The following is a 13044-nucleotide window of genomic DNA, read 5'->3' on the forward strand; positions in this document are numbered from 1 at the left end:
GAATGCAGAGTTCCAAAGAATAGCAAGAAGAGATAAGAAAGGCTTCCTCAGCGATCAATGCAAAGAAATAGAGGAAAACAACAGAATGGGAAAGACTAGAGATCTCTTCAAGAAAATTGGAGATACCAAGGGAACATTTCATGCAAAGATGGGCTCGATAAAGGACAGAAATGGTATGGACCTAACAGAAGCAGAAGATATTAAGAAGAGGTGGCAAGAATACACAGAAGAACTGTACAAAAAAGATCTTCACGACCCAGATAATCTTGATGATGTGATCACTCACCTAGAGCCTGACATCTTGGAATGTGAAGTCAAGTGGGCCTTAGAAAGCATCACTACAAACAAAGCTAGTGGAGGTGATGGCATTCCAGTTGAGCTATTTCAAATCCTGAAAGATGATGCTGTGAAAGTGCTGCACTCAATATGCCAGCAAATTTGGAAAACTCAGCAGTGGCCACAGGACTGGAAAAGGTCAGTTTTCATTCCAATTCCAAAGAAAGGCAATGCCAAAAAATGCTCAAACTACCGCACAATTGCACTCATCTCACATGCTAGTAAAGTCATGCTCAAAATTCTCCAGACCAGGCTTCAGCAATATGTGAACCGTGAACTCCCTGATGTTCAAGCTGGTTTTAGAAAAGGTAGAGGAACCAGAGATCAAATTGCCAACATCCACTGGATGATGGAAAAAGTAAGAGAGTTCCAGAAAAACATCTATTTCTGCTTTATTGACTATGCCAAAGCCTTTGACTGTGTAGATCACAATAAACTGTGGAAAATTCTGAAAGAGTTGGGAATACCAGACCACCTGACCTGCCTCTTGAGAAATCTGTATGCAGGTCAGGAAGCAACAGTTAGAACTGGACATGGAACAACAGACTGGTTCCAAATAGGAAAAGGAGTATGTCAAGGCTGTATATTGTCACCCTGCTTATTTAACTTCTATGCAGAGTCCATCATGAGAAACGCTGGACTGGAAGAAACACAAGCTGGAATCAAGATTGCCAGGAGAAATATCAATCACCTCATATATGCAGATGACACCACCCTTATGGCAGAAAGTGAAGAGGAACTAAAAAGCCTCTTGATGAAAGTGAAAGAGGAAAGCGAAAAAGTTGGCTTAAAGCTCAACATTCAGAAAATGAAGATCATGGCATCTGGTCCCATCACTTCATGGGAAATAGATGGGGAAACAGTGGAAACAGTGTCAGACTTTATTTTTTTGGGCTCCAAAATCACTGCAGATGGTGATTGCAGCCATGAAATTAAAAGACTCTTACTCCTTGGAAGAAAAGTTATGAGCAACCTAGATAGCATATTCAAAAGCAGAGACATTACTTTGCCGACTAAGGTCCGTCTAGTCAAGGCTATGGTTTTTCCTGTGGTCATGTATGGATGTGAAAGTTGGACAGTGAGGAAAGCTGAGCACTGAAGAATTGATGCTTTTGAACTGTGGTGTTGGAGAAGACTCTTGAGAGTCCCTTGGACTGCAAGGAGATCCAACCAGTCCATTCTGAAGGAGGTCAGCCCTGGGATTTCTTTTTTTTTTTTTTTTTTTTTCCTTTTTTTTTTTTTATTAAATTTTAAAATCTTTAATTCTTACATGTGTTCCCAAACATGAAACCCCCTCCCACCTCCCTCCCCATAACATCTCTGTGGGTGATCCCCATGCACCAGCCCCAAGCATGCTGTATCCTGCGTCAGACATAGACTGGCGATTCAATTCTTACATGATAGTATACATGATAGAATGCCATTCTCCCAAATCATCCCGCCCTCTCCCTCTCTCTCTGAGTCCAAAAGTCCGTTATACACAGCTGTGTCTTTTTTCCTGTCTTGCATACAGGGTCGTCATTGCCATCTTTCTAAATTCCATATATATGTGTTAGTATACTGTATTGGTGTTTTTCTTTCTGGCTTACTTCACTCTGTATAATCGGCTCCAGTTTCATCCATCTCATCAGAACTGATTCAAATGAATTCTTTTTAACGGCTGAGTAATACTCCATTGTGTACATGTACCAAAGCTTTCTTATCCATTCATCTGCTGATGGACATCTAGGTTGTTTCCATGTCCTGGCTATTATAAACAGTGCTGCGATGAACATTGGGGTACATGTGTCTCTTTCAATTCTGGTTTCCTCGGTGTGTATGCCCAGCAGTGGGATTGCTGGGTCATAAGGTACTTCTATTTGCAATTTTTTAAGGAATCTCCACACTGTTCTCCATAGTGGCTGTACTAGTTTGCATTCCCACCAACAGTGTAGGAGGGTTCCCTTTTCTCCACACCCTCTCCAGCATTTATTGCTTGCAGATTTTTGGATCGCAGACATTCTGACTGGTGTGAAGTGGTACCTCATTGTGGTTTTGATTTGCATTTCTCTGATAATGAGTGATGTTGAGCATCTTTTCATGTGTTTGTTAGCCATCCGTATGTCTTCTTTGGAGAAATGTCTATTTAGTTCTTTGGCCCATTTTTTGATTGGGTCGTTTATTTTTCTGGAATTGAGCTGCATAAGTTGCTTGTATATTTTTGAGATTAGTTGTTTGTCAGTTGCTTCATTTGCTATTATTTTCTCCCACTCAGAAGGCTGTCTTTTCACCTTGCGTATATTTTCCTTTGTTGTGCAGAAGCTTTTAATTTTAATTAGATCCCATTTGTTTATTTTTGCTTTTATTTCCAGAATTCTGGGAGGTGGATCATAGAGGATCCTGCTGTGATTTCAGCCCTGGGATTTCTTTGGAAGGAATGATGCTAAAGCTGAAGCTCCAGTACTTTGGCCACCTCATGAGAAGAGTTGACTCATTGGAAAAGACTCTGATGCTGAGAGGGATTGGGGGCAGGAGGAGAAGGGGACGACAGAGGATGAGATGGCTGGATGGCATCACGGACTCGATGGACGTGAGTCTGAGGGAACTCCGGGAGTTGGTGATGGACAGGGAGGCCTGGCGTGCTGCGATTCATGGGGTCGCAAAGAATCGGACACGACTGAGCGACTGAACTGAACTGAACTGAATTAAAGATAGTCCTCTTTATGGTTTCAAGCTCAATGTAAAATGTCAAATTAAGTGGATTGCCTTTCATACTATGTATATAATCTTTGAATCAAGCAGGAAATGTTCACTGAGAAGCGGACACTGCTTTCCTATATGCTTGGCTAACTTTCCATTCTTAGGACAAAAATTACATGAGTTTAGTTTTCCCTTTTGGAGAAGGAAATGACAACTCACTGCAGTATTCTTGCCTGGAGAATTTCATGGACAGAGGAGTCTGGAGGGCTACAGTCCGTGGGATCGCAGAGTCAGACATTACTGAATGACTAACACACTTTGGTTTGCCCTTTAAAGAGGTGATCTTGGACTTCCTTGGTGGTCCTGTGGCTAAGACTCCACTTTCCCAATGCAGGGGGCCTGAGTTTGACCCCTGGTCAAGGAATTAGATCCCACATGCTTCAACTAAAGATCCCGCATGCTCCAATGAAGACTGATTGCATTCTACAACTAAGACCCAGCACAGCCAAATTAATAAATAAGTAAATATTTTTAAAGATATTTTTAAACATTGAAAGGTGGTGTTTGTAGATAATATACTCTTCTACCTAAAGTCTAAACCTACTGCTTTTAAATCAACTACACAAAAAGTCTCTACATTTTGAAATGCTGTGCTGGAGAAATGTGGACAAGGCCAGAGAGCTAGAAAAGTTCAAGGGTTTTTAACAGCTGAGCGATGTGGGCTCTTCTTGGCTACTTCTGGGAGGCTCTGGATAAGTCACCTCTCCATCTCTGGTGCTGGGCCCCACCTGCTCAGTGAAGATAAGGAGGGTCTTCTGGCCCCTCCCAGGGAAATGCCCATGATTAGTGACAAGGCATAAAGGTGCCAAATCTCACATAATTGACACTGGGGAGAGTTAAATTTGTATCTGGCAGAAACAAGAAGTGAAGTGAAGTGAAGTGAAGTCTCTCAGTCATGTCCAGCTCTTTGCGACCCCATGGACTGTAGCCTACTAGACTTCTGGGTCCATCGGATTTTCCAGGCAAGGGTACTGGAGTGGGTCCCGTTTCCTTCTCCAAGAAACAAGGAAGGAGCTAGCAAAACACGCCTTATTAAGTGAATCAACATAACATTAAAAAAAAATGAATTAGCACTATTTCATACATTTTTCTCACATCTTGTGTTTTCATTTTTACTGACTTTAAAAAAAACTCATTCAAAATTATGTTCATGTATAAAACCCCCCAATACACATATTAAGACTCATAGGTTACAAATGGAAACAGAACTTTATTATTTTTCCCCAAAGAGAGCTTCATAACATTTGTTATTTCTAATCTATGGCTTATTTCTTACAAACATCAAATATAACAGCTTTTCAGTGAGTAAATTTTTATGTTCTTTTGAAATGAAAGCAGATAAATATGCTTTTTATGTGTCCTTTTCAAAACTGCTTGGAAAATACAACCTTTACATCAGAAACTGAATTCTAAATATGGGTTTACTAAGAAATCCAGAAAATCTGTGAAAGGCTAAATGAACTTATAAAACTATACGAGATTTTTATATATTATGTATATATTTCTATGTATATATACATGTATGTATGTATATATAAACGGATTTTTCTGGTTTAAATATCTGTAGCAAAATAATAACCAGTTTCCTTAACAAACAGAAGGTGCAGTCTCTGGGCCAGCTCAGATAAGCAGCACCCCCATCACAAGGAGAGAGGGCTTGTCTGAGCTCGGGTGACTTAATTAGTGAAGAAAGCATTCTCTTGTCACAGCCAACACTCAGAGTTCAGCCTGTGGTCCTAAATAAAATGAATTTGTTGGTTTCAGCTCAATGCTTCAACGCAGAAGGAGGCGGGAGGAGATCCCCTAATTCATTATTTGCCATGATTGGCACCTCCAGGCTGCACAGACTAAATTTAGACTACTCAATTCTGTCTCCTTAATCAGAAAAACAGCAGGGTGAGGGAGGGATGCTGTTGAGTGTAGGGGGAAAGAGTGGCTTTGTGAGGCAGACAAATGGTGAGCTCTAATAATTACTCAGGGAAATCTGATCAATGGTCCCCACGACTCTTTTCCACCAAAGAGGCCAATGGAATGTGCATTCTAACTGCCCCTGAACCACACAGAGCCCCAGTATTAAGCCCACTAGTGATGATGGGTTTATTAGTTCATCTGCACATTTTGATGGAGCGTCTACTATGAGCCAAGCATTGTATCAGATGCTGTGAAGGACAGAAAGTAAGCTGTACCCTCAGTGTTGACATATACACTAACATGGGTGGGGTGGACAGCTGGTGGGGGGCTGCTGTGTAGCTCAGGGCGCTCAGCTCGGTGCTCTGTGATGACCTGAAGGGCTGTAGCTGGGGGCAGGGTGGGAGGGAGGCTCAAGCGAGAGGATGCATATGCTTATACATGTGTGTGGCAGCCCTAAGTCGCTTCAGTCGTGTCCGACTCTTTGCGACCCCATGGACTGTAGCCCGCCAGGCTTCTCTGTTCATGGGATTCTTCAGGCAAGAACACTGGAGTGGGTTGCCATGCCCTCCTCCAGGGGATCTTCCCGACCCAGGGATGGAGCCCAGGTCTTTTATGTCTCCTGAACTGGCAGACGGGGGTTCTTTATCACTAGCACCACCTGGGAAACCCAGATATGTATATTACATATAGCTGATTCACGTTGAATAACAGAAGGTAACACACCATTGTAAAGCAATTATACTCCAATTTAAAAAATAAATTTAAAAAAGTAAACTGTACTCCCAAGTAGCTTATTCATTTATGAAAAAAATATGTATAGAGGGCCCACTGCCTATGTCAGGCACACAGTGGGCACAGCAATGAACTGGACTATCTCTACTTTCACGCAATTTCCATTCTAGAAGGCAAGGCAGACAATAAAGAAAAGATACATGCCACAATGTCAGCAATGACTAGGAACCGTGAGGAAAAATAATAAAGGGGGCGAAGGAACGGAGGGTGGCAGGAACTGTTATTTCCGGGGCTGCTGTGGGACATGGCTTCTCTGCAAAGGTGGCGGTTGAGGGGGGCCTGTGGGGAGTGAGGGACGCTGTCTGTGGAAGGGCTTTGCGAGCAGAGAATCAGAAAGTGCTGGGATACATTGAGGCTTGTGTTAGTTCCATGGGGCTGCTGGAACAAAATACCACAGAGCAGGGGGCTCAAGACCACAGAAAGGTACTGCATTCTAGTCTGGGGCTAGAAGTTCAAGTCCAGGTCAACAGGGCCACGCTTCCTCTGCACTTGTAGGGGAGAACCCTTTCCTGTCTCTTCCTAGCTTCCGGCAGCCCTTGACGCTCCTGGCCTTGCGGCTGCCTTGCTCTGATCTCACAAGGTCTTTTCTCAGTGTATCTCTTTTCCCATAACCATCTTCCCTCTAGAAGGACACCACTCGTACAACCCAGTCCAGTATTCTTGCTGGAAAATCCCATGCACAGAGGAACCTGGCGGGCTACAGTCCACAGTGTTGCAAAAAGTCACGACTGAGTGACTAAACACCACCACCATATTGGATAAAGAGCCCACCCGATTGACCTCATCTGAATTTGGCTACACTTGCAAAGAACCTCTTGTTAAGTACGGTCACATTTCCAAGTACCAGAGGGGAGGATTTTAATACACAGGGGAAGGGGGTAATTTTTGGGAGGCAGGGGACACAGCTCACCCCATAAGCAGGCCTTGAGGGACAGTAAAGGAAACTGCATGTCTTGAGCAGTTTGTGGGGTAGAGGGCAAGGAATTTCGGCTGATTAGACTGATGGTGAAGCTGAAACTCCAATACTTTGGCCACCTGATGTGAAGAGCTGACTCATTTGAAAAGACCTTGATGCTGGGAAAGATAGAAGGTGGGAGGAGAAGGGGACAGCAGAGGATGAGATTGCTGGATGGCATCACCGACTCAATGGACATGGGTGGGTGGACTCCGGGAATTGGTGATGGACAGGGAGGCCTGGCGTGCTGCGATTCCACGGGTCGCAAAGAGTTGGACACGACTGAGCGACTGAACTGAACGGAGGAGATGAGAGACTTCGTCTTTTGAACAGATCTCCCTCTAACAGAGTGATCCATGCTTTGAGTCCAAAACATTCACTTTGTCAGCAGTGCAGAGAGAGACGCAGGGCTCTTACGTCAGGTTTAAGGCATGCATCGGATGACTAAATAAGTTCATTTCCTCCATGGGGTTCTAATTTTTGTTTATTTATTTATTTGAGATCATATTGGGCAAGAGTGTTTTTCTCCAGAGAGATCATTGCCCCTGGGGTGGTGGGAGGGTCCCTCCACCCCTTCTGGCCTGCCTCTGCCAGGATCTCAGGGTCCCACCGGTCTTAGATGTGGTTTGTGTTTATTTCTTGGCTTGGCAGTCCTGCTCCTTGTAGGTACATTCGAACCAAGGAAGCTGACTTTTTCCGGCAAGCTCTCATTCCCTGTCAGAGCCCTGGGTGGTCTTCCTTGTCTTTCTGTGCTGTATGGAGCCAGTTTTCTAGATTTCACAGAAAGGCCAGTCTTCCAAGGGCCCGCTTCATGGAGGGGTGGGTCTAGCCCTTCCTCCACCGTCCTGTCTAGGTGTGGCCTGGGCATTCCAGAGATGCGTATATGATGTGTTCACTTTGTGAAAATTCATGGTATTGCACAGTTATATGTGTGCTCTTTTTTTGTATATTTTAGTGAAGTGAAAGTCGCTCAGTTGTGTCTCTTTGCAACCTCAAGGACTAGACAGTCCATGGAATTCTCCAGGCCAGAATACTGGAGTGGGGAGCCTTTCCCTTCTCCGGGGGATTGTCGCAACCCAGGGATTGCACCCGGGTCTCCTGCATTGCAGATGGATTCTTTACCAGGTGAGCCACAGGGGAAGCCCAAGAATACTGGAGTGGGTAGTCTATCCCTTCTCCAACGGATCTTCCTAATCCAGGAGCGGGTTCTTTACCTGCTGAGCTACCAGGAAAGCCCTTTTTTGGTATATTTTACTACAACTTTAAAAAAGACCCCAAGTGCCTTTATCTGGGTTCAATTCTCCCTCTAACTCCCATATCTAACCCAACAGCTCTGGCTTAGAGACCCTCTCGATTCCTTCCTCCCCAGTTTGATGCCTAGAGGTGTTCCTTTCACTCAGCTAAGAGGAGACTGTGTGTGGAATTAATATATTTATCCAGTAAATTACCTGTTTACAATGGGAAGAAGCGAGTAGAAGTTTCCCTGATGAAAGTGAATAATGAGGGTTTCCCTGGTAGTCCAGTGGTTAAGAATCCATCTTGCAATGCAGGGGACACTGGTTTGATCCCTGGTCCAGGAAGATCCCGTATGTCATTGGACAACTAAACCCACGCGCCCCAACTACTGAGCCTGTGAGCTGCAACCACTGAAGCCCGAGCACCCTCGAGTCCGTGCTCCGCAACGAGAAGCCCTTGCCCTCGTCCTGCTCTATAGAGAGCAGCCCACGCTCTCCGAAACGAAAGCCCATGCACAGCAACAAAGACCCAGCACAGCCAAAAATAAATACATAATTATTTAGGGAAAAATAGTGAGTGATGAGGATACAAGAGTGCTTTTTCATCAAGGTGATACGGAGCTTACAAGAAGGCTATGCTGGTTATACACTGAACATGGGGAGACACCCTGGAGGCAGAAGGGCACATGATAACTAAGGGCAAGGCATTCACTTGGCCACTGCACAGGGTCTGGGAAGGACTCAGATAAGGGTGGGAGAGATGGCTGAGGACTGAGTCTGAATGTGAGAACTTGGATCTTTGTTGGTAGGCGAACGGGCTCATGGGTGGACAGGACAGTCACAGAGAAGAGGAGCCTGTTCAGCGTGGTGCTGTGAGGAAGAGGACGGAGCAAGCAGGGTCCAGGCGAGAAGAGAAGAGAGGCAGGGAGAGCCAACAGGAGCCAGCGGCTATGGTTTCCAAGAGCCGTCCTGAGTGGCGTGGCCGGGGGCAGAGAAGGACAGCCATCGACGGTGCACTGGAGACCAGAGGGAGGGCAGAGTCAGGCAGTTCAAGGGCATCAGCAGCAGTGAGGCCGAAAAAGAGAAACACTTTGGAGCTGGTTTGAGGCAAAGATGAGCACACTGTCTTACTGTTGTTTTTTTCATATTGTCTGTCTGTGCCTGAGTATGTTCTACATTGCAGGAAGGACAAACAGGTCCAGCCATCCAGCAGAAAGTCACAGTGGGCCTCCACATGGAGAAAAGGATTGAAACTGACCATTCATTCATTTTTCTTACCGAACAATTTACAGTGAATTCGTCACTCTCCTTGCTGATCTCCTAACAGCTATTAATTGAGTTGCTTCACTTTCGCCTATGCCCTTTTGAGTTGTCTTCAACTTCAGAGTGAAACCCTCTGGGTATAAAGATGGGGGCTGGAACATATGGATGTAATTTCACTCCTTCCCTAAAACCCCACTAAGATGTTGGGAGGTTTTGCTGTTGGTGGTAGTAGTGATGGTGTGTTTTGTTTGCTTCCAAGCATAAATCTAAAAGGCTGGGGAGAAAAGAAAAAGGAACCACAGCAATAAATTTGGGGAGCTGGAAGGCTGATGGATAAATGGTTAATGATTTAGCAAACTCAAGAAAATTGAGTCTAAAGACGGCCAACCTACGACAAGAGCCATCCAGATATATCTGACAGAATCCCTAGGAGGTTCCAGGTTGGCAGCAGCAGGTGCCCCTGGACATGGGGATCAAAGAGAGAGATGCTAGACTGAGATAGATTCAGGGAACTGGACTCTTCATCCTCCACCCCTTTCCCTCCACAGGAGATGAGAAGAGTCTGCAATCCAACCAGCAGAAGAGGAGAGATCCAAGAATGTTGACATCAAGGACTCACACCCAACAGCTGAGGCGGCTCACCCTACGGGTGGGCTCAAATCTTTTCCAATACACTTTAAAAGCATTTTACCTCCTATTTGGAATTTGCAGTAGAAAAACAAGTATCATTTGACATCTGAGAAAAGTCTCCAGGAAAACAACATTTTTGGCAGCAGGAACTGGTTTTGAGGAAAACAAGTTTTCCACGGACCTGGGGTGGGGCGTGGGGGATGGCTTGGGGATGATTCAAGAGCAGCGATGGGGAGCGGCTATAAATACAGACAAAGCGTCACTCAATCCCCTGCCACTCACCTCCTGCTGTGTGGCCCGGTTCCTATCAGGCCACGGACCAGTACCAGTACCAGGCCCAGGGGTTGGGGACCCCTGCTCTAAGAGAGACAGAGACCCAAACACACAGAAGAAAACATGGAGGAAACGGGCATGATACAGGAAGAAGAAAACTTGGATAAAAGACCACAAAGATGGAACTTGCTGAGATCAGGGTAAAAAAAAAATTTTTTTTTTAATATTTTACTATGCTAACAGAGATGAAAAACTCAATAGAAGAGAAAAAGTTAAAGAAAATGTTCAGAAAATAGCAAGCAAAAAGAAAAAAAAAGATAAAAGGATTTAAAAGGAGGTCTACCACCTGAATAACAGCAGTTACGGAAAAAAAATGAGAGAGAACACTTTCTAAAAAACAATAGAAACTTTTTCACAAAGGAAAGCCATGACTTTCTGAATCTAAAAAGCCTGTTGACTTCCCAACAGAATGGGAGAACAGTCCCAAGAAATATCGTATTTCAGAACATGGGGAATATTTCAGAAGATGTGGACGAACTTCTAGAACAGACAGGTCTTATGTAGAAGACCAAGGATGAGAATGACTGGGAATTCTACACAGCAGCACTGGAAACTAGAATGGCAAAACTGAAAGCCAGGGCTGCAAAATCCTGAGGGAAAAATGCTTTCTGATCCACGATTTTATTCAGAGGCTATTCCAGACTCATGGAGTCTCTGTCTCCTGCACTGGCAGGCAGTTTCTTTACCACTAGCGCCACCTGGGAAGCCCATAGCATGCATGCATGCATGGTTTAGGTGTGAAGATAAGTTAAAAACTTTTTTTTAGATAGACAAATTCTCAGTGAACTGACCTTTCATGCACCCTTTCTCAGGAAATTACTGGAGGATGTGCTCCATCAAAATAAGGAAGAAAACCAAGAAACAGGGAAACACAGGAAACAGGATGTCCAATGGAGAAGAAAGATGATGGGGGTTCTCTGGGTGGCAGAGAAAGAAGACCCCAGGATGACAAATGTGTTGCAAGATTCCAGGGTGGCTGGTTCAGACTACAGCAGACAAGCTCTAAGAGAAGCTTCTAATGAGCACCTGACCTGTTTTGGGTACCTTTGGGGACTGAATTCATGATGAAAAGTAAGATGACCGTTCATTATATGTTAGTCACTCAAGTCATGTCCAACTCTTTGTGACCCCATGGACTATATAGCCCTCCAGGCTCCTCCATCCATGGGATTTTCCAGGTAAGAATGCTGGAGTGGGTTGCCATTTCCTTCTCCGGGGTAACTTCCCAACCCAGGGATTGAACCCGGGTCTTGCACACTGGAGGCAGACTCTACCATCTGAGCCACCAGGAAAGCCCATCTGTTCATTACGGGGGAAAAGTTGGCCAGGAAAGCATTAGTAATATACAACATGGTCAACCAAAGTAAGGATTTTGCTAAGCTGGAAGGACAGAGAGATGAGAAGGGGGCACATGAACGGTGGACAGGGAAAGGAAGCAGCAAGATCTTCATGGAGGAGCAAGAGAGAATGTCTAAAACCGAAAAATACAGACCCATTCTTTCAGTAACATGGAGGTAAACGCCTGAAGAAGCTAAAACTTTTGAACATCTCCATTTCTGTGAGCCAGAGTACTAAACTGGATTAAATACAAACTCAATGTTGATGCCAGAAACCAGAATCTCTGAACTGCAGAGCATACCAGGATTTTTCACCTAATCATTAGTAACAATCCAGGAGGTAGAAGGAAACTTTTCAGCGTAAGAAACTGAATCATTTAATTGACCGGCAATTACCAACTACTTGAGAGTGAAACAGTAACCCACTCCAGCATTCTGCCCTGGAGAAGCCCATGGGCAGGAGAGCCTGGCAGGCTACAGTCCATGGGGTTGCAAAGAATTGCACAAGACTGAGTGCTTGGAGCAGAGCATACCAAATACTATGAATCACAGCACTTGTGCCTAGTAATATCTTTTTTCCTTAGAAGGACTGAATGAAATAATATGATCCTAAGTTTAAAATCATTCAAGCTTTGAAGTTTAAACTTCATTCTGTCACTTTTAATGATGCATCTTCAGGAATGATTTTTAAGCTTTCTCAGCCATTATCTCAGGAATAATAAGTGCTATTGCTTATTAGAGGACTATAAATATAAAATTTATATACTGTATAAATAAATAATTTCTATAACTTATCACAGGCTATTGTGGGGATCACGGCACGTGTTAGTACATGGCTGACACAAAGCAGTACTCCATTATTTTGCGAATTTCCCAGTATGACTTGAAAGTTAATGAGTACAGAGGTATAGTGTTTTTGTGGCTATTGGTCAATATTGAAGAGTCTCAGCCTTACCCCAGTGTTCCCATTTCAACCCTGAGGCTGGGAACACTCTCAAAAGAGATGAATGTGAAATAATGAGGACCTACAGTGATGATGAGAGGCTTAAGGTTGTCTTTAGAAGTGGGCCGTAGCTACTTGGTGAGTCAACCTAACTCTGCCACAGCCTCACCTGCGCGGGCTTTTAAAAAATAGGCTGGGACTTTCTTGGTAGTCCAGTGGCTAAGACTCCATGCTCCTAAGGCAGGGGGCCTGAGTTCAATTCCTGGTTGGGGAACTACATCCCATACGCCGCAGCTAAGACTCAGCACAGCCAAATAAATAAATAAAAATAAATATTAAAAAAAAAAAAAAAATCCCAGGTCCATCCCTGAAATTCAGATTCTATTGGTCTGGGACGAGGCCTGAGCACCAGTACGGTTACAGTCCCAAGTGACCTCCATGTGTAGGAAGGTTGCTTCTGAGTCATGTTACTCTACACTCAACGAGAAATTTTGGGGACGTCCCTGGTCGTCCACTGGCTGACTCCCCGCTCCCAATGCAGGGGGCCCAGGCCCGACCCCTGGTCAGGGA

Source organism: Capricornis sumatraensis, chromosome 21, assembly GCF_032405125.1.
Source record: "Capricornis sumatraensis isolate serow.1 chromosome 21, serow.2, whole genome shotgun sequence".
Taxonomy (NCBI): domain Eukaryota; kingdom Metazoa; phylum Chordata; class Mammalia; order Artiodactyla; family Bovidae; genus Capricornis; species Capricornis sumatraensis.